The following is a 27,379-nucleotide window of genomic DNA, read 5'->3' on the forward strand; positions in this document are numbered from 1 at the left end:
TGATCTTCACCGCTGGACAGTGAATGTTAATTCTTTGAGTGTGGCAGTGGACACAGAATATGGTGCTTCAGCGCCACCATAAAAGTCCTCACCTGGGCCTAACAATATCTTGCACTTGGCTTGCATCTAGACACGCTGAATAATCAGTTTTCAATGTACCACCATTTTGTAATGGCGATTGGGAAACACCATTTGAAGAATAAATGTTCACACTTGCAATTATGAACTTTGATTAAATCTATCTCAAATAAAACCAGTTACAAAGATTGCAAGTAATTCAGAATCCAACCGTGTGGCTCAGATTTAATGTTCATTCATTCGACACGGCTTATCCGAGACTGGGTCACGGAGGCGACAGTCTTCCATTTAAATTTATTTGCTTGGCAGACGCTTTTATCCAAAGCGACTTACAAAAGAGGTAAACCTCGTCGAGCAACATTTGGCCTGGGACCGTTTGCTCAGTAAGTGTGGTAGGACAGGTAACAAAAGTTGATTGCCACAAGTGAAAGGATATAACTACTAATATACAATCAATTTTACATCTGTAAATTATACATTTATATAAATTTGTAATTTAATAAATTATAAATTTACAGCCTAAGCACTGACACCCACACATCCCATTCCCCAGCCACACTTGCCAACTCATACTGTGTGGTCCCCAAAAGCCATCCCCCAGGCCATCTGGCAGATACAATCCTACCAATGAGCTCTGGGCCCTTCCCTGGGGTCTCCTCCAAGCTAGTTGTACCCCTAAAACCCCAGAACCACTTCAGTTTGCTCCTCTCGATATGGCAGGTCAGCAGCTCTACTCCGAGCCTTTCTCAGATGTCTGAGCTTCACACCCTTGCTAAGAAAGCCAACTCTGATACAACAGGCAGAACTCCGGACTTGAAAACTAATGTTTTCTCAAACAAAGTGCCATAAACTAAAATGCCATATTGCTCTGCAGACTGTTGGACTCTGACATACCACAATGCTCAAACAAGTCGTAGTCTTACCTGTCGAAAACTGATATTTTGCATCTTTAAACTGCTTGGTATTTGACTTGAACTTTGAATCTTTACTGAATTTTTACTCATCACTAAACAAGAAAGCCCAGCAGAGACTACACTTCCTGAGGCGACTGAAGCGAAGTCTTCCCCCTTCCATCCTCACCATGTTCTACAAAGGCACCATTGAGAGTGTTCTGACCAGCTGCATCACTGTCTGTTATGGTAACTGCAACATATCCGACTGCAAGCGCCTGCAAAGGATAGTGAAGACAGCAGAGAACATTATTGGGGTGCCTCTCTCTTCACTACAGGAAGTATTTTACAAACGCAGTGTCCGCAAGGCCTGCAGCATTGTGCAGGACCCCTTACACCCCTCACATGGACTTTTCACAATTCTGCCATCCAAGAGAAGATACTGCAGCATCAGAGCCAGATCTGCCAGGCTGCAGGATAGCTTTTACGCCCAAGCTGTCAAGACTCCTTAACACTATGCCGCCCCCTGGGATCTTTCACACGACCTCAACCACCTCTAAAAACAGAACTTTTATACATGCGAGCCCCTGCCCTGCAAAGACGAGTGTGCAGGTAGAGAAGAACTGAAGATCTCATACTGACCTTTAAGGATTTTGACACCCCTGATATCCTTCTGCTGTGAAACATTCTGACCTGTCATTGTTTACACGTCTTAAACAACGATTATCATACACTGATAAATAAATAATATAGATAATACAGAAATTATTATATTACATATCTTACACATCAATATTGCTGCTACTTCTTTGTCTTTGCGCAATGTCTTGTCTTGTTTGGGTTTTAATTTTAATTACATTTTTAATTTAAATTTTAATTCTATTTTTAAATTATTTTTTGCACGTCATGTTGTTACACTGTGGACCCTGAGCTTCGCAATTTCGTCTATCTGTATACTTGTATATGGCTGAGATGACAAAGTTCACTTTGAATCTTTATCTCTTGGTGAACTTCCTTTGGAATGTGCAAAACTATCTTTGTTGATAAGCCAAAGGCAATTAGGATAAAAAGGGGCACCAGCCTGAAAACATTGATGTACTGCATACACTCTCATATAAGAGTCGGTCTTGAAACCTGAAAAAAATCATAAAAATCAGACCCCGACTTATACGCCCGTTCAAAAACATGAGTTTTTTTTTTTTTTTAAATCATCATCTTGCCTCCTCCAGTCTCGCAGAGGATCTTTTATCGGTTGCACCTCTGCACAAGAACCACCTTTTTCAACCCTCGCAAACAGATGCAGTTTTTAATGTCTGGAAAACATCTGGGATTAAATCACTTGGAGATCTGTACACAGACAACATCTTTGCATCCTACGAACAATTACATTCTACATTTAACTTTCCAGCAACACATTTCTTTCACTATCTCCAAATTAGAAACTTTGTTAAACAGAACCCGCCCGATTTTCCCCATCTCCCACCTCCCTCTATGCTGGAAACTGTACTGTACTGACTGTATATTGCTCAGTTTCGAGGACTTAGACAGCACCTCTGCAATATATAAAACCATTTTACAGTCCCTCCCTTTCAAAGATCCAAGAGGACAGTTGGAAAAGGATCTCTCCCTCAACACATCAGAAAAGGAGTGGAAGGTAGCAATGCAGAGAATTCACTCGAGCTCCATATGTGCAAAGCATACAAAAATTCAACTAAAAATTATATAATCGACCACATCTGTCTCGCTTAAAATTGTTCAAAATGTTTCCAGGGCAAGATCCAACCTGCGAACGCTGCAATCAAGTTCCAGATTCACTGGGCCACATGTTTTGGGCCTGCTCCAAATTAACATCATTTTGGAAAAAGATTAAGTGCCTTTCAGACAGCCTTGGTGTAACAATCCCTCCTAATCCACTAACAGCTGTGTTTGGTGTATTTCCAGATGGGCATAAAGTGGAGGACGACAAAAACTGATCGCCTTCACTACACTATTGGCACGTAGACTTATCTTGCTCAACTGGAAGAATCCTAACTCTCCCCTTTTAAGTCAGTGGGTAACTGATGTTATATACTATTTGAAATTGGAAAAAATAAAATTCTCACTTAGAGAGAGAAATTTTTCCAAACCTGGCAGAATCTAATCAATAACATTTTAGAATAAGCTTTTAAAGCACTGAGGAAGCAGATTCTCTCTTTTTCATCTCCATTTATCTATATTCACTTATTAATTTATCTGTTTGCTTATTTTTACTAGGTTTAAGTTTTATTCTACTGCCCATGCTCTCTTTCTCAGGGCTGGGGGTTGATTTGTCTTCAATCCTATTCTTGTAAAATTGATCTATTTGTATGGAATGCTTTTAGAGAAGAGCCAAGCAAAATGACACCTTTTATTGGCTAACTAAAAAGATTATAATAGGCAACCTTTCGAGGCAACTCAGGCCCCTTCTTAGGTATCGTTTTGCTTGGCTTTTCTCTACATTCATAATGGCTAACACGGTACAACACCCTAGTACTATGGAATGTTTTCAATTTTAATAAAATCAATAAATTAAAGTTGGGTCTTGAAACCTGAAAAAATTGATCATAAAATCAGAAAATAAAAAACGCCCGTTCAAAAACGAGACAATTTGTTTTTTTTTTTAAACATCTTCTTGCCTCCTCCAATCTCACATCAGTTTCTCAGACACATTGAATTTTGTTGCAGCAGTGCAGTTACTAATTTCTTTCGCCACTTCAACGTTTAATTTAAAACCAGCATCATATTTTCTTCTGATCGAATGCTGCATCGTAGATATGGGATGCTCTTATGATAAAGGTGTAGGAGGGTGTGAGATACAAAAAACACAAAATAGTGCAAATGTCACTTCCGAATAGTTTGGGTCTTACCGTGTGGTCACGTAGGTACAGTACATAGTAATAAAAAGGCCGTGTGCTCCAGGGTTACTCCCTCAGGTGAGTGTTAGCATATCATAATCTCTTGGACCAATACTGTGAGTTTTCCCACATTCGACACTATAAAATACTGGAAATTATAAAATCAATCCCCGACTTATCCACTTTCATAGAAGTTGTTTGAGCTGCTACGTCTCATAGCAAGTTATGGCCAATTCAGGTACCCGTGATATATTTTGGGAACCGCAGATAGCCGGCTAACACCTCATATTTCAGACGCTAGTTTAATGTTTAATGGACGGCTTTTCATCAGACAGAGTGGAAAAACGAGGAAGATGGACTGGAGATTTTTATCGATGTGCAATGGTGAAAAAAAGGGAGCACTGTACAATTAAAGCTAAAATGTGCAATCAAGACATTGAAACGCGGACTAAATCCGTCCAGGGCACTGCCGGCAAAATAAGTTACATCATCCTGGCGGACTCAGCAATTAAAATGATTCACTCTGGACTTAATGGTGAGTCATTCTGGTGACTTCAAACAAGGCATCAGGTGTCTGTTTGGCACGTTCCATTCATGGACACTACAAGCTGGAGCTGCTCTATCCAAAGATTAATAAAGTTAAATATAAACCTGTGGCACAGTCACAGCAGGTCTGACTGCCACCTATGAGCCACTCGCTGACAGCAGCAGCTCTCTGGTGTCCATGACAGATGTTTTTAGGTGTGTCTGTTTATGTTTTATTAAATTTAATTTATTGGGGGTGGAGTATTCTGAAAAACTTTAAATTTCCTCTTGGGACCAAATAAAGTATAATTTAATCTAAGGTAAAGAAATTTCTTTAGCACAGAGCATTCACGTTACAAGTGCTGGTAAGGCATTTGAAATTTACAAACAGACTGAAAATTGAAACAATCACTGCTGTCACTCATGACTAACCATTTGACTTTAAGGAACATGGCTGAACTCTTACAAGTATTTGAGGTCTTGTTCAGAGCTTGCATTTTCCCTTACCTGTTCCATCATTAACATCCTTGAACCAGAATGACGGCAGATGCTGAAAAGTATTAAGTGATCATGCATACGGTTGGAATTCTTATATATATATATATATATATATATATATATATATACACACACACATACATACATAGGTTTGGTTTCATTCATTTCAGAATTCATCAAACTTTAATGTGATGTTGTTAGAGTTTCAGATTCTTATTCTGTTTTTAAATTATAAACTAAAAAATATCAAGAACTCACTTCCTGCGAGACAAGACTTTGTGTCAAAAGATTTAACCACGCCCGGGGCCGGAAATAAAACACAGAGTAGGACAGCTGCTGTACAGGCTTTTAAATGTTTGAAGCACCATGCGAAATGCAGATCACACGGCACGGGAGCAGCAACAAGCCAGCAGCTGATCGAGCAAAGAGGAGGTATAAAAACAACAAAAAAAAAAATTTGTTGCCCATTGTATCACCATTTAACTCTTTTAAAGACGGATGTTGACTTTTGTTGACAGGAGGGGTTGAGGGTGCATGTCGACAAAAGTCGACATCCTGGGGTAGAGGGCGACAATCAGCTGTTAATGGCGACAAAACTCACTGTTGCGTCACAGGCATTCCCTCTCTGCTTGGAGGAATGTTAGACTCATTGACTCGGCATCTAATCCTTGTGTGTGTGCGAGTTACAAAATGTAAACAAATGTAAACAAAGGCAAGATTGGATCAACATCTCACGAGGGAGCGAAGCGAGTGCAGCAAAGAAAATACTTCGCAGACGATGTTTTGTGCATTATCGCCGAGTCGAACTCTGATTTTTCAGAATCTGATTTTGTTGACAGTGATCAGGAAATCGAGCAAGAGAGTGAGGAACTGGCATCAGCTGATCGAACACCAGCCGATTGGCTGCCAGCTGAGTGCATTCGCGCAGCCGACACACCTACGGCATGGGAGGATACCCAGATATTGATCCGTGGGAGCCAAACTGGCTACTGGACTTCACAAGACAGCATGGGTTGCTGTTGGACATGACAGATTACCAGCCGCTGGACTCCTGCAGGCTATTCTTTCCGGAGGCTGCCTTTCAGGTACTGTCAGATGAGACAAACAGGTACGCAGAGCAATTTTTTGAATCGTGGGTTGCGAGAATATATGAGAGAAAGTGCAGACAATTGAATAGGAAGCACCAGTGCAACACATATTGTAAGCAGTGCAATGTAGCAATGCATGCAATTGGCTGCTTTGAGCGATATATCAGACTTTGCTGCGTAATATGTATGTGAAATCCTATAGTATGCAGACTCATACAACATGCAAGACAGTAACATTTGTCAAAAGTAAATATTTTTTTGCTGATTTGATGTGTTAAACAATTGCTTTGTGTTCTTTTTAAAAAAAAAAGTTTTTGGAAAAAATATTCAGCCCAATAATGTAGCCCAAGAGTTAAGAGGGGTTTCAGAGGAGCAACTGCATCTCCTTGGGGTGCATTCAGCTCCCCTCTTCACAACGCGAGTGGCAGAGACGAGAAGTGACTGGTGTGTGGTGCAGGCCGGGGGGTTGGCGAGCGATGCGAGTAGCAGAGAACCCCCTAGTTAAATAATAGAAGATTGAAAACGTAAGTATTTTCATGTGTATTGTCAAAAATAAACACAGAAATTTTGAGATAAGGTAGCAATGTCTCCTCACGATGGTGTCAGAGAGTGGTGCTGTGTTGCATATTCTCTACACATGCAAGAAAGATGCTCTCTGTGAAAACGTACGATGAAATAAATAGTAACAGACATATTCGGCCTTCCACAGGCTAATCCACCATATGTACTGCTGCTCTATATAGTCCACTTTTCCCCCGTGTTTTTATAATCGGTAAGTCCAAGTGATAAGAGTTTCATGGGTTTTTCCCATGACGATAGGCAGAGTTCAATGCCAAATAAATATGGAATCTAAATTCCATTTAGAGTTTAAAAATTACTGAAGTAAAACCGTATAACTGATCTAAAAAGGGTGTGGTGTGTGCCCGAGTTCATAGCTGCAATTCTTCTGGACAAAGGGCCATCACAAAAAAAAAAAAAAGAAAATCAAATAAAAACCCCAACAGAATGCTTCGATTTTCCATAGTACAGTGCTGCTGCTGCTGTATGATCGTAAATGCATTATTTCCGATGACTTGTCCTACCACAAAAGGTACCACCTGAGGAAAAAACAAGCAAAATTATATAGTAAAATAAATAAGTTCCACCTCTAGTTGTATCTCCTGTTAATAAATTGTGTTAGAGTAATACACTACTGTGGAAGAAGTGCAATATGGTAGACAACAGATTTACAGAATGTTGGTAGACTGCTACATTAGTAACATTAGGGCAAAAAAGTGAATATTTGTTAAATGGGTCGATTTAATGTAATTAAAATTAAACACCAACTAGGTATTTTTTTTTCCTAAATTAGTTTGTAGTATTAAAAATGCAAAACTACAAACGTCAAATTCTGTGGTGAACACATTGAAATGAGTTAGCATCAGTATTGTTAGGAATGGTCCAAGTATTAGACACAGTAACACCATTGAATACCTGGAGGGCCAGCTGATAAGAGAAGGGGTCTCGCCTTCTGAATCTTTCTGGAGACACCAGTCGCTCTTTGGTTTTACCACGAGGCTACACAAAAGGTGGCAAAACACAATCATTGTGAATCAAGAATAAAGATGGCAAGTTCAGGAAGGACACATGCTGACAAGGGTAAACTGCTCAGTGATCTCCAACGTATCCTTACCTGTGTCCAGCTACAGGACCCAAAAACTCCCAGAACTTGTTCCCCCACACAATAGAAGAGGGTAGTTATCGAATATAGCGCTAAGTATCAAGTGTCCACAAGTCTGGTTAATCAGTCTGCCAAGTGGCATCGTGCAGACCCGATAGGCTGCTTATTTCCAGAGCTTACGCTACAATTGTTCACATAACTTCGCCAATTCCCACCCAAAGTCACCATTGTGGATTTTCAAGAAACAATGATGATTGTGCATGAGTCATCTGTGTCACCACCAACAGCAAATATTTGCAAGACAACTCGTGATATTAAAAGCTGACAAAATGGACATGCTAGAAACTAGTGCCTGTATCACAATTCCCTCTGGAGGACGGCAAACAGTCAAATGTATGTGATTAGGTCGAGAAGATGATAAAAAGCCAGACAACTCGCTTTTGCTGTTATCGCAGCTACTGATGCACCAAGAGATGAGCGATTACAAGAAAGAAGCCAGCAATGGTGGGACAGTAACTGTTGTCACAGCAGTAGCTCGCCTCCCTCCATTGTTGTTTTGCTGTGGTGCCAATGCTGCTGCTTATACATGGCTGGCCAAATGTTTTAGTACACCTCAGGTTTTTCTACAAATGTAATCAGTCGAAATGCAATGAATGACCTAAAATGGTGAAAAGCAGTAAGCTGCCAGAGGTTTAAATATAAGTTTTAGGTTAACAAAAAAAAAAATACAAATGTTCTGCAAAAATTAAAGTAAATGAAGCCTTGCAAGTTGAAGCAAACAATTTGCACAGGTGTCTCAACTTGTGTTGATTACTGGTCTTAAAGCAGACTTTGTTACTACACCATCTGAAGTACTACTTGGACGATAGTCCAGTGATAGTAGCAAGAAAACAGCAATTAACAAATGGAATAAGAGAGCATTGCTCAATCCCAACAAGATGAATTCAGATGCAGGACACTTGTATAGGCATTATAACATCAAAAGCACATCCTCTTCCATTATACCTCACTTTTATAACTGTTGTTCACAGCATATTACAAAATTGGTTTACAGCCTGGGAAAGGAAGACCTGCCGATACCTCAGGCAACATCAAAAAACTATTTGGGAAAAGATAGATTAAAGAGTTTGACATCATATTGACAGCCAGCCAATCAGGTGCATGCAACAATCATGTGTTGTGAAACCCCCGGCATGTAATTTTATAATAAATCTGACGTTGCTTTCAGACGATGCATAAGAGAAAGACATGTGTGACCAGTTTTCATCCGATCGTCAGTTAATGGCATTTCGTGTACATCGATTGCTAAATCAACACTGTCCTGGGACATTTATCCTTGACATCACTAATTCCTTCTAGGAAACTTTATTTTATCCAGATCTTATTTTCTATTACTTATTGTTTTTTAATATTAACTTTTTTTGCATCATTCTATACTTTGTCTTTATATGCAGAATGATTGAAGTAGTTTTTTTGAGCACTTGGAGCAGCCAGATGTTTGCCATACACTCTGTACTGTGAGGTTTATTAAGGCTGAGGGTCAGAGCTCTGCCCAATCGTAGGGAACAGTATGTAAAGCAAGACATCTTTGGTTGATAAATGGTGTATATGCAAAGATGTTGAGTGTAGATAGAGAGATATATCTATAGATATACAGTATATAGTATGTTGTTCGTGCCAATAATAAGTAAGTCTCCCGAAGTGCTAGGAGAGTGACAAGTTGCGTTATTCTTATAGCAGTTGTGTGGTTTAAAGTGCTAGAGGTTAACCAGCTGTGTGTGTATCATTCATAGGGCACTGTTGTGGTTAGGGTCCGAGTTTGTGTGTGTGTGTGTATCTATGTATGTGTGTGTGTGTTATTAGGGTGCGGGAGTAGACCAATCCAATAAGTGTAAGGGGTAGACAGACAATAACACAGGCATAAAAATAGTCACTGACATAACTTCTTCACATCCTAGTTATATTAGTAAGAAATGGTTTAGAACTGATCACTTGGTTTTAGAAACAAAATAAGCTGGAGAGGCTGCCTTTTTACAGAATAAGCAGTTAGTACAAAGGAACTGGGAGATTTGACCTAACATGAACATTATGCCACCAAAATGAAAGTCAAAACACAAGGAAGCCTAATCATCATGGAAAGGACAGTCTCATGGAGACCTTTAAAAATATATCACTCAAGTAACTCCAAATCAACCCAAGTGATATCTTATATAGTCTGAAGTGAAACCTGACCATTTGCTGAAAAAAAAATACAGGTTTACTGCCAAGTTATAAAATTTGAGAAGGGTACTAAAAGATAAAGTCGGAGCTATGAAGTAAACTGTGAACATGCAACTTAAACAGGGCAGGCACTGTAGTTCTGAAACACCGCCAGACAGATTTCAGCTCCTTTCTGGAGCTTCTTTTTCGGCTTGCTGTCCTGATAAGGAACATGGGTCAGTTAGTAAGACCAGGACATTGTGAGAACAGCGAGCCAAGTAGAAGAGCAGGCAAGAGGAAGGAAGGCAGAAGTAGGGCTTTTTTTTTTTTTTTTGGAGGTGTCCAGTGGGCTGCACAGGGTACTACTAATCATAGGTAATGCTATTCAGAAAAAAAAGGGACAGTTGGCACCAGTGGATCCCGAAAAACTCGGATTTTCACAGAATCAGGCCAGGGTCTGCACAATCTACTTTTTTGTCCCTTTCAGATGCAATAACATTTTACTGTCATTTCTACAGGCTGTGGCCAAAATTAATGCAAATCCCCTTAAACGAAAGTCTGCACCCTGCACTTTAATCACAATGTCTGAATTGTTTGATCAGTAATTTTAAACTGTGGTGCAGAGGAGGAAATCAAAGAAAAATGGGTCTTTGTCCTAAACATGATGGAGGGCCCTGTATTTAAGAGGCACACATTTGACAACTTTAAAATGGGACCGCCTGTGTACCAGGCGGCAACTCTCCATGAAGGTCAAACCTGCTCAATTCTTTTGGTTACTGATCAGGTGGTGCCAAGTTTACAGCCTGCCCCTCTGTGTGAGATACAGGTGTGGGGTCCCGAACGATTTCTCACAGGCGATAAACATGTAAAAAAAAAAAAAAAAAAAGGTGATCATAATGCGCTTGAATTGGAATTGGCTTTAAAATGGATGGGGCGATTATGATATGACATGACCTAGTGGCATGGATCGTGGACGATCTTAAAGACAGACCTCAGTATGTGCGTCTTGGGAACTGCACGTCTGACATTGTGGTCAGCAACACAGGAGCGCAACAGGGGACTGTACTTTCTCCGGTCCTGTTCAGCCTATATACATCGGACTTCCAATACAACTCGGAGTCCTGCCATGTGCAAAAGTTCGCTAATGACACTGCTATCGTGGGCTGCATCAGGAATGGGCTGGAGGAGGAGTATAGGGACCTAATCAATGACTTTGTTAAATGGTGCGACTCAAACCACCTACACCTGAACACCAGCAAAACCAAGGAGCTGGTGGTGGATTTTAGGAGGCCCAGACCCCTCATAGACCCAGTGATCATCAAAGGTGACTGTGTGCAGATGGTGCAGACCTATAAATATCTGGGAGTGCAGCTGGATGATAAATTAGACTGGACTGCCAATACTGATGCGCTGTGCAAGAAAGGACAGAGCCGGTTATACTACCTTAGAAGGCTGGCGTCCTTCAACATCTGCAATAAGATGCTGCAGATGTTCTATCAAACAGTTGTGGAAAGTGCCCTCTTCTACGCAGTGGTGTGCTGGGGAGGCAGCATTAAGAGGAAAGACGCCTCACGTCTGGACAAACTGGTGAGGAAGGCAAGCTCTATTGTTGGCATGGAGCTGGACAGTTTAACATCTGTGGCAGAGCGAAGGGCGCTCAGCAGGCTCCTATCAATTATGGAGAATCCACTGCATCCACTAAACAGGATCATCTCCAGACAGAGGAGCAGCTTCAGCGACAGACTGCTGTCACTGTCCTGCTCCACTGACAGATTGAGGAGATCGTTCCTCCCCCAAACTATGCGACTGTTTAATTCCATCGGGGGGGGGGGGGGGGGGTAAACGTTAACATTTAACATTATACATAGTTATTGTCTGTTTTTCACCTGCATTATACTTTATTATTTATTGTATCAGTATGCTGCTGCTGAAGAATGTGAATTTCCCATTGGGATTAATAAAGTATCTATCTATGACATAGCGGGTCCGCGGCTTCAAACGAATGACCAGTTTTAATAAATAATCTGTTTGGCTGTGTCAGTGTCCATGGGCATGCTGGGGGAGCTGATGAGGTAATTGGGGTGAGTCACACCTGCACGTGAGGGGGCGATCGTTCTGAACTGCTTCATCGGCTTCCTGCAGTGCAGGATTGAGACGCTCTGCCCACGGAACCACAGGCCGGCACAGGAAAAAGGAGAAGAAACGGAAGAGGAGCGAAAGAGGAAAACGAAAGAGAGGGCTTGCAGAACGAGAGTGCAGCATTGGGGTAATGAAAGAGGACGAGCCAGCCGGCTGAAGGGGGAGAAGACAGCGCAGTCAGGGGTCCTATGTCGGAGGGAGGGATCGGCGCTCAAGGGATGGATTGTACCCACTGAATGTGTTGAGGAGTAGGTGCGATTGAGGTGGCGTCCTCTCCAGGGATCCGAGAGACTACTTCGAGGGTGTGAAGGATGACAAAAGGACTACCGACGCTGAGCGGTCTGGCAGACACCTATGGAGGCAGCCAAGACGAGGGGTCGGGAGTGAGAGGATCATGACCGGTGAGGTCTACGCTAGTTGAGTTAGCCACGAGTGAGCGGGGGAGACATGGAAGGAGTTGTGCTTGGCTTCATTTTTATGGATTATTTCATTAACTTTGAAGCACTGCACTTTGGAAACTGTTTAGTTTTGACTATTTTGTTTTTTGCACACTTTCCACTTTCCCCTTGCTCCATGTGTGATTTGTCTTCCTCTGCCAGCTCATTCAGTTACGTTGCTGATGGTGTTGGGTTCGAGAGGCTCCCAAAAGAGAAGAGGGAGCAGGACCTGCACCGTCACAAAGATGGTCAACATAAAATTTTGTGGAATCTTATAGATACAGACGTACTTAGAAGAGGTTGGTATTGTTTGACCTTAAAAGAGGAAGGATGAAGCCTTTTTACAATGACCGGCATAAAACAAAAGAAGCATACAGGGGGATTCAAAATATTGTTAACATTTGAATGGTGGAAACGATTTATTCACAAAACATACTTCATATGTGAAAGATGATTTACAGGAATATCTCAACCTGTTCGCCATCACATTCAGCACATATATTGAATACAAGTATATACATAGCAGTACCATTAGTGTTTACAGGGCAAGTCAAAATGAGGTGTTGTCTGAGCACAATCTGACAGGCTTACCTTCCCTAGAGGTGACACACCGTCAATGGAAACTGCCCTCTGATATTTAATTAATTCCTGCATTTTAAAATATATTCTTCTTTCGGCTGCTCCCATTAGGGGTTGCCACAGCGGATCGGGTCTATTCAATAAGGGCGCACACAAAAAGGCGAGCTTCAAAAGGGCGACCTGAATTGGGCGCGGGGAATAAAGGAGAACTTCAAAAGGGCGACCTGAATTGGGCGCAGCGAATAAAGGCAAACGCAACAAAATTATTACAGAACAATTTATTAGATAAAGGCAACGATTGAACGTTGACAAAGAAAGGCACGTCCATCAGCTCTTCAAAGACGTCGACATCATCATCCAGGGCAACGAAAGCCAGTGCAGCCAAATGACGAAAACCTAGAGCGAACCCAGCATCAGTCATATATTGCTGAACGATGTCTGGTGTCTGCTGCATCTGATGCCACTGACTGAAGTGGAAGAAAAATCCTTGATGAGTTGCACGTGGGAACATCGTGTTGAACGCCTGAATACTGGCCTGCTCGAAATCTGTAACAATTCTCCCAGGATCCAACCGTTGACAGATGTTTTTCAGTTCAGTAAGTACTCGAATGTAACTACTTGAACTCTTGTCACTCATGAGCATGTAAACAAGAGGAAACGTCGTTTCGTACTTTATCCCATGAATCGTGTAGATTTTCTGGAACAAATGAGGTGTAGATTTGAAAGTTCCGTCGCATAACCAGGCTTCACATTCGGCAAGGACCTGCAGATTCCCCTGTGTTGAAAAGACTAAGAATCGTTGGTTTCCTGGTCCACCATCATACTGAAGAAATTGCTCACCTCCAGTAGTCATAGAATATTCAACAGGTGTAGTCAAGTCGTCCAGACTAGTTGGGTTTGACATTGGTGCCTCGTTGACACGCCGAACGCGACGGACAGTTTGTTTAAGGTGATGAAAAACAGGAAGTTGTCCAACGACCACTGATGACAGACCTTGCGTTGCTGTAGCAACGAGTTCCTGCAGTCCGTCAGTAGAAGTTGCTTGTTGTTTGATGTCCACTATTGCTTTCCTTGTTTCGATCTTCGCCACATCTGGAACATGGTTGTGAGTAGATGGTCTCTTGACGAATAATCCATTTTTAGTATGACAGCGAGACGAACATTTTCCAATCCTATATTTAGTGCATTTCCAGATGGGTTTCCCATTGATAGTTTTCTCCTTTCTGAATGTGTAACCTTCGACTACGAGTAGATCTGCACCTTTGTTGCTCTTCACATATTCCAGAGCCATTTGAACTAAATTATCTACAAACGCCTTTATTCGCCGCGCTCAATTGAGGTCGCCCTTTTGAAGCTCGCCTTTTTGTGCGCGCCCTTATTGAAGGATACCCAGCGGATCATCTTCTTCCATATCTTTCTGTCCTGTGCATCTTGTTCTGTTACACTCATCACCTGCATGTCCTCTCTCACCACATCCATAAACCTTCTCTTAGGCCTTCCTCTTCTCCTCTTCCATGGCAGCTCTATCCTTAGCATCTGTCACCAAATATACTCAGCATCTCTCCTCTGCACATGTCCAAACCAACGCAATCTCGCCTCTCTGACTTTGTCTCCCATCCATCCAACTTGAGCCGACCCTCTAATGTCCTCATTTCTAATCCTGTCTATCCTCATCACACCCAATGCAAATCTTAACATCTTTAACTCGGCCACCTCCAGCTCCGTCTCCTGCAAATTAAAAAAATGACTTTAAATTGAACTAGGAAAACAATTGGTGAAATCATGCTAGCACTTGATTTACAAAAGCTGCTTTGAACATAAAGACCACCTTGCACTTACAAGCTATACAAGATGAATTTTGGGATTGAGGTGTTTAAATGAGGTGCAGTTTTAGCTTCAGGTGAAGTACATACAACAGATAGGAAAATAGAATGAGGTATTGACGTTGGCCCTGCTAAGTGTTCTAATGAGCTCATATATTAAATATGAAATTCCGTAAGGGGGGGGATTAACTCAATCTTAAGAGAGGATGAACTAACAAAGCAAGAAATGCAGAATTTTGCCCTAAAACTTAAACATGTCAAAACAATAAGCATGTTTCTGAAAGTACACTCACTGAAAAAATAAGTGCGACAGACGGCTGTGGCCCTTTCCCAACCGGGAGGCCAATATAATGGAAGGAACCAGGGGAGCAGTCGTGCACGGGTCACTGCTTCCCCGGGAGCTCTAGATGGCAGCCCCCTGGGTTACAGTGGCACCTCAGATTTCTGCAGGGCTTCATGAGAGTTTTCTGCAACCCTCCTTAGTTCCGTGGATGCCACCAGGGAGAGCTGTGGAGTGGCAGAGTTCTGCCACTTTGGGCTTTCACCACACACCTGGGAGTGACCCCAGATCTGGCTAATGAGCCACCTGAAGCACTCCCAGCATCAAAGGAGCCGCCTCACTTCACTCGGGGAGCTGGAGTCAGGAGGAAGAGGACAAAGCTTGTCAGAGGAGGGGTTGAGGCAAAATAAGGAAGAAAAGAAAGGACTGTTGTATTGTGGGGACTGTGGGGGGCAAAAAAAAAAAAAAAAGGCTCCTCCCCACTATAATAAAGGTGTGCTGTGTGACCAGAGTTGTGTGTCTGTGACGGAGGTGGGCAGCCAGTGTGCCCTATACTGGCCACATTAGGAACCACCTGAACAGCTGCTTATCCATACAATAACCTAACCAGCCAATCACATGGCAGCAGCACAATGCAAAAAAAAAAACCCCTGCAGATACTGGTTAGGCGCTTCAGTTGATGGTCAAAATCAAACACTAGGACAAGGGTCCCCAACTCCAGTCCTGGAGTGCCGCAGTTGCTGCAGGTTTTCATTCTAGCCCTTTTCCTAATCAGTGACCAATTTTCCCTGCTGATTAACGTCTTTTTCCCTTCATTTTAATAAGCCCTGTTTTTAAGGATTCAGTGCTCTGAATTATTTTCTTCATTAAAATGACAGCCAAACAGAAACCAAATGTGAAACAAGTCAACAGCTGACCAGCTAAACTGGGGCTTCAAACTCCAACCAGTTTCTTAATGAGAAGCCAATTCTTGCTGTTAATTAAACTTGTTATTTAATTCCATGGCTCGTTGCTGCTCTCATTTTGACACAGCAGACATTTCCATAACTGTTGATTTTCTGTTTTTTCTAAGAACACCGTCAAAATGTTTTGGGGGACCTGAGAGATCAACCTTACCGAGACCTTCACCTTCCTTTATTTTCAGATATTGTGTGATGGCCACGGGTGAGCTGGTTTTGTGTCTCATTACTGTTTGGCAGCTAATTAAAGAAAAAGAAACGACTAAGGGGCCTGAATCAAGTTACTTAAAATTAAGGCAAAAGAAGTTAATTAGCGGCAAAAACTAATGAAGATGGTTAGAATGAAAACCTGCAGCCACTGCGGCCCCCCATAACTGGAGTTTGCCACCACTGCACTAGGAGGAGATAAAAATGTGATTGACCGTGGCCTGATTGCTGGTGTCAGACAGGCTGGTTTGAGTATTTCTGCAACTGCTCATCCCCTGAGATCTTCAAACACAACAGCCTCCAGATTTTATTCAGAACGGTGAGGGAAACAAAAAAAAACCTCCAGTGAGAAGCAGCTCTTTAGATGGAGAAAGCCCTAATTTGATGAGAGAAGTCAGAGGAGAACGCCCAGACTGGTTCGAGCCAACAGAAAACACTACGGTTTCTCAGATAACCACTCTGTACAACCGCGGTGGGCAGAAAAGCATCTCAGAGTACATAACATGCAGCCCCAACCACCTCAAGGATAGAAAAGAGTAGACCACCACATTGGGTTCCACTCCTGTCAGCCAAGAACAGAAAGTGAAGGCAGCAGTGGGCACAGGCTCGACAAATCTGGACAGTGGAAGACTACGGGGGGGTTTTGGGAATAAAACCTCGGCCTGGTCTGCTGAAATCTCAATTTTTCGGTACACAGATGGTAGGGTGAGAATTTGTCACCAAAAGCATAAATCCATGCACCTAACTTGCCTTGTGTCAACAGTCCAGGCTGGTGATGGAGGTGTAATGGCATGGGGAAGGTTTGCTTGACATATATTAGGCCCCATTAATACCAATCAATCATCACTTAAGTGCCACGGCCTGCGCGAGTATTGTTTCTAACCACATACATCTCTATGTGGCCACATTTAACCTATCTTTTATAATAATAATAATAATAAATACACACTGAGTCATTTCAACTACCATTAATCTTTTATGACCACAGACAGTCAGAACTTCAATTTTATGCCTCATCTGAAGGACATCGACATTTTTACAACACAGTGTCCCCGTCACTGCGCTGGGGGCATTGGGATCCTCACACAGACCACAGGGTAAGCGCCACCTGCTGGCCTCACCAACACCTCTTCCAGCAGCAGCCCAAGCTTTTCCTAGATGGTCTGCCATCCATGCACAGGCCAGGTCTGAACACTCTCAGCTTCAGGTGGATGACCTGTTCTGATGTGCAGGTGGTATGGCTGCTGGTACTTCCAGCATGGATAATGTACCATGTCACAAAGCAGAAGTCATCTCAAACTGGTTTCATGAAGATGACAAAGAGTTCAATACAATATATTTTTGTATAGCCCAAAAAAAAAAAAAAAAAAAAAAAAAATCACACAAGGAGTGCCACAATGGGCTTTAACAGTCCCTGTCTTTTGACAGCCCCCCCAGCCTTGACTCTCTAAGAAGACAAGGTTGGGTGTGCATATAAAAAAAAAGGGGGGGGGGGGGGGTTATTGTTCCCCTTGCTCATTGTTCTTTAGTGGCCTTCCCAATCACCAGATCTGGATCCAACCGAACACCTTTGGGATGTGGTAAACCTGGGAGATTTGCAGCATGAATGTGTGGCTGACAAATATGCAGATACGACATAACACAATCCTATCACCATGGACCAGAACTTTCAGACATCTTGTGGAATCCAGGCCCAGCCTAGTACTAGTATAGTGCTTGTAATAATTTGTTCAGCAAGTGCAAGTTACTCAATTCTCAAGAACTCTTGAATAGAGCAGTCCCTCACGTGTAATGCTGCTGGAATGGGCTCAGACCCAAAAGACCTTGTAGTTTGAATTAAACACATTGGGAGAATGAAAGGCTGGATGGACTACCTTTGAATTATGAGACTGCGCAGGTGGAGGCAAGCCAGAAATTACAAGTTCAAAAAGCCTAAAAACTTTACAAGTTCTAAGATAAGGCCTGCCTACTATGGCTACACATTTTTTTTTTTAAATGAAAAGAAACATGCAAATAACAAATTACATTACCGTTTAAGAAAAAATCCCTTCATCTGTCTGTAGATTGAACCAGGGCCTCTCAAAATACCATCGGTGCATTGACGGATTGACAAACCGTTTTAATCTAGCTCAGTATTATGAAGACAAGTTAAGAAAAACTCACAATAAGATGCTGATTGGCTAGTAACAACACAAAAAAAAAAAAAAAAAAAAAGCTGCTACGCCTTACGGTAGAAGATACAGACGACCAGAATGCAAACTTCTGATAAACCCTCCACCCATCCTGACTCCCTGATTATCCCACTGCAGATAAGCAGACTCTGCACATGTTTCTGCTCTTTATATTCAATGGACACATCCAGTGGGGTAAGTCTGGAAATAACAGCGGTGGAGGGAATGAGAACCTAGATAGTCGCGTGAAAAAGAAAGTACACCCTATTTCAATTTTAAGGTTTTACGTATCAGGACATTTAAAAAAAAAAAAAAAAAAAAAAATCAGCTGGTCCTTAGCAGGTCCTAAAATTAAGTAAAAGCATCATCAGATAAACGACAACACGACATATCACACCGTGGCATTGCTTATTTAACAAAAAATAAGCCAAGATTCAGAAGCAGTGTGTGAAAAACTAAATACCCACTTAATTCCTATGAAAGCAGTAAGAGTGTAAGTACAGTAGCAGTCAGGTGCTGCTCATCATGACCACCTCAAAAGCAGACGTTTTGGCAGTTTGCTGGTCTGGACCATTCAGGTGTTGTGTGAACGCAATGCCAAGGAGGAAAAGACATCAGCGATGATCTCAGAGAAGCAACTGTTGCCGTCAATCGATCTGGGAAGGGTAATACGTCCATTTCCAAACAATTTGAAGTCCATTATTCTACAGTGAGAAAGACTATTGACAAGTGGAAAACATTCAAGACAGTTGCCAATCTTCCCAGGAATGGACGTCGCAGCAAACACAGAAATTCCAAAACACCCCAAGAGCTACATATCAGACTCAACAGGCCTCAGTTAGCATATTAAGTTTATGACAATACAATTAGAAGAAGACTGAAGAAGTATGGCTAGTTTGGAAGGGTTGCCAGGAGAAAGCCTCTTCTCTCTAAAAAGAGCACGACAGCATGGCTTTGGCTTACAAAGTTGCATCTGAACAAACTACAAGATTTCTGGACCATTGTCTTTTGGATGGATGAGACCAAAGTGGAGATGTTTGGCCACGATGCACAGTGGTACGTTTGGCAAAAACCAAACACAGCATATGAGCACAAAAACCTCACTGTGGAGGGCTGATGATCTGCTGTCACAGGACCTGGGCACCTAGCAGTCATTGAGTCAACCACAAACTCCTCTGTATACTGGAGTCAAATGTGAGCAAGTCACAACATACATAGATTAACATGGGGCCCCCGGGCGACTGCCCAGCGTGCCCTTGCAGTAAGACAGCCCTGAATGCGAGGTCATCTGTCCGACAGCTAATTCTTGACCAAAATAGGGTCAAGCAACAGGATGATGATCCCATACACACCAGCAAATCTACAACGGAATGGCCGAAAAAGAATCAAAGTGTTGCAATGGCCCAGTCAAAGTCCAGAACTCAACCCAATTAAAATGTTGTGGCAGGACATTAAGAGAGCTGTGCAGAAACGAACGCCCGCAATCCTCAATGAACAGAAGCAACGCTATAAAGAAGTGTTGGCCAAAATTCCTCCACAACAATATGAGACTGATAAAGTCAGACAGAAAACGATTCCTGCAGGTTATTTCCGCTAAAGGTGGTTCAACAAGCTACTTAGTCATGCGGTATACTTCGTTTTTCCACACATTGCTTCTTTAACTTGGCATGCATTACTGTTAAATAATGACACGGTGGAGTCTGTTGTGTGTTGTTTTACACTCGAGGTGTGATTTAAATAATTTTAGAACTTGGTAAAGACTTGGGGCCTAATGAATAAATGGTGCGTACGCACAAAAATGTTGTGTATGCCCATGTCTATGCTCACTTCGTGATGTATAAAAACTACACTTGGAATAATGGTACAAACATTTTCATGACAACCTCAGACAATGTGTATGCACGTTTCTGCTCAGTTTTGCAAGTGGGTGGCATCCGGCGTTAAACCAATACCACTGTTTTTGTGTGGTTTCTCATTCTTTTTTAGATCGCATCCATGATGCGGGCTTTAGCAAATAAACCAAAATTAATTGCATATCATTTACAAATTTAAGGCACTTGATTGAAACCAATCTAACAATATAATGGTGCACGGAATGGCCAAAATATTCCAACTACCATGGCAAATCGAAGAATTAGAAGAGAGTGCAGATTTACAGATCATACCGAGTTCCTGTCCCATGATGATGACTGACGTCTAAGTTGATTTAGATTTCCAAGAGCTATCCTCTTTGAGCTGTGTGCTGTTAGAACACCAGAATGTATGGCTGAAATCATTTTCGTGATGAAATACATGTAGATTACATTTTACAGATAATTTAATAATTGAGTTTGTAAGTTTTCCTGGTGGGTTTTTTCTTTGTGCTTTGGTTTCCTTCCAAAAGAATGCAGGTTAGGGGATCTGAGGATGCTAAATCGACGCTACTAGAGTGTGAGTGTGTGTGTGTTTGTATTCATCTTGCATCCAGGGATCCTGCCTCATGCACAATACTTGCTGAGATGGGTGCGACTCTGGATGGAATAATTAAAAATATATAGCGGATATTTTCCAATGTTCCTTAAAATATAAGACATACAAACTCCACGCAGGGTACACCCGGGACGTGACACCCACACAAAGCAGCAGTGCTACCATACCCCCACATGTTTAATACATTAATGCATTTCATCATGACAATGATATCAAATATACATCTTAGTACTCCAAAATGTTCAGAGAGCTGTAATATCATGAATGTAATGTATTGTGTGGTGATCACTGCCTATGCGCTCCTGTCAGTGTAAGAGAATCTGTTTACGAAGCACATAACGATTAACGACTGGGTCAGGGAACACAATACAAAGCATTTAACATGCTACGTTAGTTACGATGAGGTTTGAGAAACTCTCGATTTTAAAATGTTTACAATGTTCTACCTTAATGACAAAATAAACAAGAATAAGTCGAAAATTTCAGGATTAAAGTGGACATTTCGGCTTTAATTTCGACATAGACCTTTTTTTCTTCTCTGTGGCACTAATACGCTTCCTTATGACATTCAGATGGTGGTCCGGGACGCGTCTTTTCACGTCGACTTTGATATCCGACTACTTTTTTTATTTCAATCACTGTGCAACTTTCTGAACTTGAACTTTTGAGTGCCTCCGCCACTCTGTAGCACTCCATCAATTTCCTTTTGCTGCTTACACCACTGCTTAAGCTACCAAATAGTAGGTTTATCCATGCCTCCACTTCACTGAACAGGACCTCCATTTCGCATTTGCTAAAATTCTTTTCTTTCTGCCATTTTCTTTTAACAAAACACTGAATGGAAGGGGTTATTTACATTGATTTGCATATTCAAATAGGTGAAATTTGGGGAGGAGTCGGGGTGGGGCTCTAGGCGCATGCATGTGCGTTAAACTTCTCATTAATTGGTATTGATTTTTTTCTTTTTTTTTTTATATATAAAAAGTAAAGTAAATCTCTGGTCTTACGTGAGACGTGTCTATACAATCGCCGGGGTGAGAGTTGGGACCAACGCTTTTAGACCCCTTTTTACAGCCTGAGTGACACTCTGGTCCAACGCTAAGGAGGTTAAGGGAGTTTTAATAGAAAGAAATTCTGAAAATGGCCTATCAATTTAATGAACATATCAGGTCTATTTCAACTTAAGACTAATCCTGCACCTATCCTAGCAATGTTGAAGGAAGGTACGGTAGGAATTAGGAATGTTTTGATCGGGTTATTTCTGGGCTGATATTAATCACTGATTTCATGTTACTAGAACTGGCCAGTTCAGACGACCCCCCCTAACATTAAGGTCCCCCATAAGCTGTGTAGAAGCCTTTTTGCTGCGCTCCATTTACCTCACAAGTCTGATGTTAGAACTGGGAATGAAATCACACCAGAGTTAACTGTGTTCAAGTAAAACATTCGGAAAACAAAAATGGAAGCCCCTAGGAAAGCCTTTGTTGTGCTTGCTCTTTCAGAATACAGCCAACTACTGAACAACGCATTACACAGTATTTTGCGCATTTCAAATGTCGTAGTAAAATGTCCACAGATAGAAGTTGGGCAGTACTGTGTGAACAACTGACTTAATGAGACACAAATTGACAGAAGTGCTAATAATGCTACAGCTTTTCATTTTCTGCTGTGCAGCAACGTTGGATTTTGAGGTCAGGGTTGGCGAGACTCTCCTGACTTTACAAGTAGGTAACTCAATCTCTGGGAGCATTCCAGTTGAAACTTCCTACTTGGAGCTTGGAAATCCTGACTTCCCATTTCAAATGTAACAGAGAAGTATGCTTTATAGTAAATTGGTATTTTTAAGTTAGGCTGCAGATCACTGGCACAGGGCTGTGGCGTCGGTACACAAACACTTCGACTGCAACTCTGGCGTCCTCAATTTCTGTTACCACTGAGTATTTAAAATTGGAACTTAAATTATATTACAATGAACATTAAGTCAGTTGGCACATTTTTACTGACTCAGACTCTTAACTGAATGACTGCTTGCAACTCCAACCATTACCTACTCATTTCTTAACAAAATACAGTTCTGTAAATGAACATAAATCTATATATATAAAAATGGAATGGGTGGGTCGTTGGGTGGGCCTTTTTTTCATTCCGTCGTTTTTTCGACGTTTTGAAAATGTAGAATGATTATTTGATTTTTTTGTTTTTATTTGATCGTGTCTATGTAGCCGCCGTCGTAATAAAGTATCGCTAAAATCGTCATTTATTGTAATTTATTTTTGACGTATAACGTCGCCGTCGTCGAGGTCAGTCATACCACTGCAAAAAAACTGCTTATGGTTGAAAGACACGCCCTACTCACTGGACAGTTAAAAACACCAATCAAACTAACGATGACATCAAGTATTACCCAATCAAAAGTAGGAAAGGAGGCATAAAATGCGTGTGGGATGATTTGCATGAGACGCTGCTTTAAAAAAAAAATGATACAAAAAATACGGGATAAATCCCATCCAGTATTGATTGAAAATGGGACGCGCAATTTCATTCTCAAACGCGGCACGATTCCGTATTTTAAAGGACGGGTGGCAACCCTACAGTGCCAGGTAACCACCCATACAATCAGATTGTGATTCAGACTAGGAATGCAATGAATGTAATTACCCCGATCTACATACAAGGCGAAAGTCTTGCAACATTCAAAGATCATGGTTTGGGATAATTACTACTTATTAAGTACAACATTGAACATAAAAGAGCTTATGAAGCCTTGAACCGAAAAAAGCAAGATCTCACAGATCGTAAAAAAAAAAAGGAGGTAATGTCGTTTTACTCGCTGTACATTTTACTCAAACATTACCAGTTATTCCACGAGGGAGACCAGCAGATGAACTCAACGCGTGTTTAAAATCCATGCTTCTCCCACGGTCGGTTATATGTCGCGTGTTCTCGGGTAGGTACACCAAAAAATGTATACATTTAAGCATGTAATGGGCAAAGAAAAAATGAGGTATACCCGAAGGCACTGCAGTAGTACTCAATGTAACTTTACTTCTTAAATGTTAATGTTTTACTGTTTAATAATTTATACGCTTCTTATATATTGTTCAAATTCTTTTATCAAAATACCAGTGACAGCGCAATGCACGATAACATGGAGTGAATACACCATACGCATCCGCCCACGGCCACCCTGGTGTGCGCAGATAGGAGTTGATTCTAAAATAAAATAAACATAAAAAGAGTAATACATTCATCACCCATAAAGCTGATAGCAGACGTGACGTATTATATGTGTACCACATTTGAAGTCAATACGTCAAACGGTTTGCAAGCTACATGTGATTTCAAATCCTGGACAGACCAACGAAAAGCCACGGTAGCAAATTATAGAAGAAGATTTTACTGTTTAATAATTTATATTTATATGAAATGTGCTTCTTATATATTACTTCATATTCTCATATGATAATGATGTTAATGTTGTTTATATCGATTTCTATGTTATTGTAAGTGCATCTATGTGTGTATATGTATGTATGTATGTATGTATGTATGTATGTATGTGTATATATATATATATATATATATATTATATATATATATATTATATATATATAAAAATATATGTGTATATGTATATATAACGAGCTGTATATACCCGGCGTTGCCCGGGGCAGAAGTAACCTAATCGGTCAAACAGTTACATACATACCAAAGTAAACCTAATCGGTTAAACAGCTTCATATATACAGAAGCGAACCTAATCGGACAAACAGCTAATCTATATACATAAGCAAACCTAATTGGTCAAACAGTTACATAAATACAAAAGCAAACCTAATCGATGAAACAGCTTCATATATACAGAAGCGAACCTAATTGGTCAAACAGTTATGCATGTGCAGAATAATTTTACAAAGATTATGCGTGTTAACAATCATTAAAAAGAAAAGATTCAGGAACTCTTCTTCTATATGTGATGAAGCTGGATGAAGCTGACTTGACGAAGACGTAGGTGGCATAGATTGGTTTTTCTAAAACAGAAGAAAAAAATGAGTATCTATTATTATTTTAAATTAGAATGAAAATGAGAACCTTGATTACAGATAGATTATCTGTATTAAAATATGTGCATGAATAAACTTTTGGTAACTCTCTAGCAAAAGTTTATTCATACAAATTGGCATGGGATGGCTTTGTGAAAAAGTAAAAATTAGATAAAAATAAATTGAGAATGCGTACTTCGATTTGACTGAGATTATCTGTAATGATGAAAAAAAAGTTTAGTATGTTTTTTTTTCCATACGGGAAGGATGTAAAACCTTACATAGGCACCCTTCAGCCCGTACTGAAGGGTACTGTCAGATTGTTACTGACTAAAAAACACCCTTTTTATTCCACAGCTACCCCAAAAACCAGTATTAGGCATTACTTTGGGGTGGCAGTAGTTTAGTTATGAAACAGCTGGGTCCTGAAAAAAATCTGTCTTATTAGTGGCTTCATCACATATAGAAGAACAGTTCCTCAATCTTTTCTTTTTAATGATTGTTAACACGCATAATGTTTGTAAAATCATTCTGCACATTCATAACTGTTTGACCAATTAGGTTCGCTTCTGTATATATGAAGCTGTTTAACCGATTAGGTTTACTTTGGTATATATGTAAGTGTTTGACCGATTAGGTTACTTCTGCCCCGGGCAACGCCGGGTATATACAGCTCGTACAGAATAAAAACCTCCTTGAAATACACACTTTAAACAACATACAAAAAAAACCTTTACCCATAATACATCTGACAACCACTTTATTTACTGTTATACCATAATTACAAGCCACAACTCTAATAAAATGTTCAATACGTGTTTATCAGGAAGGCTAGTAAGCTTAACAAGTTTACATGTTAAACAGATGAATTTGGACTTGCTGCTTAGTAAATGATTGATATGTTGACTTAAGAGCCAAACTTATCTATTTATTCTTTTTCTAATTAAAAATAAGATTGGCTATACTAAAAACAAAACCATTCACTATTCACGGTCAGACAAGGCGGACAAAAAAAAAAAAAAAAAAGGTTTGATCTCATTAAAGGAGCTTCTCTTCACTTCTGCCGTGTGCCTCTTTTCTTCCCATCCAGAAAGAGCTGGACACCAAAAAACTTGCTGCTCTTCCTCTCCACACACAGGACAACTCTTCAGACTCCTTTATCTCAGCTTATTACTCCACTTTCTTAAATCTAAAAGCCAATACTTTGATCTTCTCTCTCTCCTAAAATCGTAGGATCTGCTCTCTGTTAAGAAAGCGCACATTTAATTTTTGTTGCTGGAGCGTACTGTTACTTTGCATAATGGAGCACCGTAGTAGAGTGATGTACCGTGTTAGCCATTATGGGTGCAATGAAAAGTGAAGCAAAATGATATCTTTTATTGGCTTAACTAAACAGATTACAATATGCAAGCTTTCAGGGCAACTCAGGTCCCTTCTTCAAGCAAGCTGTAGCACTAAAAGAAAATTACTATTAAGCTTAGAAAAGCCAATTTACTGATCGAGTCATTTGGTGTGAAAATCTGGGAATTTACATCGTCGGCTGATCAATCAGATCATCACTACTAGGAATCCAAGCTGGATTAGTCAATCTAAACAGTCATCACAACTGGTTAAGATGGTCTCCAAATTCATCTACTCTGTATATTTTAGGAAGTGGGAAACAAAACCAGAGTATGTGGGGAAGAAATGGAGGCAGAAGATGCAAACCCCAGACTGACAAAGACCAGGCCAGGATTCACACAGATTATGTCTGGAGCCGTTAGCAGCAGTGCCACTGCCTCAGCACGCCAGCCATGTTCTATTGTAATTCAAATATACAATTTCATGCTTTCCTGTGTAAACATGACTAAATAAAGAAACCTAACCTAAATATAAATGATGTTCTCCCTATCCCCATATGGGTATTCTTTACACATTCTAAAGGAGTCCACTGAAGATTAAACTAGTTCATTAACTGGGTGGGTGAGTCAGTGTGGCCTGGCATGCTATCTTGGGTAAGTTCTTATCTTGTACCAATGCTGCTGAAATCACCTGCAGCCCTTAACTAAAGGGGTTTGAAAAAGAAATCTTCTCCAAAATGGTATTTACACTTAAGCAACCTAGCTTCCATATAACAATATAGTATTTAAAAAGCAAATCTGGCAAGAACAGCCAAATATTACAGTTGAAATGTTCTAACATCCCTTCCCAATAGGCAAACCATTCATTATTCCCAACAGATCCCTTCATGTTCTTCTAAACCTCACGACCTCAGTGCTTTACCGTCGTTCATTAGCCCATCAAAGAAGCTAAAACATTTGCTATATTTTAATCGAGTCAAATATTCATTAAAATCCACTTTCTCGGCTGTCAGAGATGAAACAAAAATGGTACAGTAAGATTGTAAAATGGTGCGACTTCATTAATCATGAAATCGAAACAGACCCTTAAATGCAAAGGTGTCTCCATGTGATTGATAAAG

The 27,379-nt window shown here is 40.8% G+C and overlaps 1 protein-coding gene across 1 annotated transcript in view; it reads right to left on the bottom strand.

Moving 5' to 3' along the window:
- svila (supervillin a) overlaps nucleotides 1–27,379 on the bottom strand; it is a 249,514-nt gene that overhangs the window by 166,694 nt on the left and 55,441 nt on the right. The gene's annotated exons all lie outside the window — the stretch shown is intronic.

Source organism: Erpetoichthys calabaricus, chromosome 6 (genome assembly GCF_900747795.2).
Source record: "Erpetoichthys calabaricus chromosome 6, fErpCal1.3, whole genome shotgun sequence".
NCBI lineage: Eukaryota > Metazoa > Chordata > Cladistia > Polypteriformes > Polypteridae > Erpetoichthys > Erpetoichthys calabaricus.